Raw genomic sequence first — 1526 nt, forward strand, 5'->3', positions numbered from 1 at the left:
ATTTAGAGGTGGGGTTATATGAAAAAGTTACATACCATTAATATCCTACCTGTTGCAGATGGTTCCTTTGAACTGCTTTAATTTCAAGAAATTGTTTAGTTCTGTCAGAAGAGATGAAATAATGGTTCACATTAGCAGTTAACTCATCAGTCTGGTCATAAGGCATGCTCTGTTTCTCCAAACTGAGGTTGTTCAAAGGGCTATCTACAACATGTAAGATATTGTTGTTCATAACCTTTCCACACGTAAAAAAAGAAAAAAAAAACATTATTGCTTTAAAGTAGTGGTTCCCAAGTTTGGACAGGGACTAATTATCACTAAGAGTGGGTCCTCAGAATGAAAAAAAAATGCTAATGACAAACATTAATCACATGTATTACAACATCTATAAACAACAGTAATGTGTTGATAAAAAGTATTAATAACATGACAGTTTAGGATTTTTGAGTAAGAATTACATCCATCTTTAAGGTTATTACACATTCAGCCCCTAAACTATTAATGATTAGAGTGCTAGATCTCAGTCTGTTATTTCATTGGTCAGAAGTTGTAACATTTGTGTACCGCTGCTGTGCATCAATCAAGCATAAAAGCAAACAGTCCAACTCATGTTAATAAGAACGGGTCAGTGATTTTGCTATAYATATGGAGAGTATTTGGAAATATTCAGACTCTAAAGAGACCACAACAAGAAGTGACGGAGTATTAAAACACACTGTTTTGGTAAAAAAATGTTTTTGCAAAAAGCTCTGAATAGCTACAACTGTCWACAAAACTCCTTTTATCAAGAAAAACAATCCATTAATCTTGTTCCGTTTGTTTTTTTTCTTTCAATGAAATTCCTTTTAACTCAGCGTGCTTTTGTTTTTTGTAATGTCAAGCTTGTTATTGATGGTTGCCCTTGRCATTCATGAAAATAACATTCTAAAAAAATCAATATCTGTTGATCAGGGTCACATTGTGTGGATTTCATTCAGTTAGGAAGGAGCCTGAAATGTWCATAGAACATGTAATCAGGCACAGATTTTTTCAGAAGTATAATATTTAATGCCAACTTATACATAACATAAAAGACAAGAAAAGTCATGGAGAACAAATGATGTTTAAACTCTATTTGCATATGGGTTTGGTCTTCATTTCTTTTTTCGAACTTACCTTTTAATAACAAATCCAAGTTAATCATCTACTATAAGTTATCAACTCTGCTGCATCTATCCTTTAATGTAGGGGTCCTCAATGATGGCCTGTCTACGATTTACATATGTGGTGATATAGGATTAGGTATGTATAAACTAAGGCCACATATTTATTAGTAATATATACTGTATACAGGTAAAATAAGTATTGAACACGTCACCATTTTTCTCAGTAAGTAGAGGTGCTAATGACATGAAATTTTCACCAGATGTCGGTAACAACCCAAGTGATCCATATATACAAAGAAATTAAACCATAAATGTCCAGAAATGAAGTTATTTGTAATAATGTGGAATGGCACAGGGAAAAGGTATTGAACACATGAAGAA

This window comes from Austrofundulus limnaeus, unplaced genomic scaffold (assembly GCF_001266775.1).
Source record: "Austrofundulus limnaeus strain Quisiro unplaced genomic scaffold, Austrofundulus_limnaeus-1.0 Scaffold199, whole genome shotgun sequence".
NCBI lineage: Eukaryota > Metazoa > Chordata > Actinopteri > Cyprinodontiformes > Rivulidae > Austrofundulus > Austrofundulus limnaeus.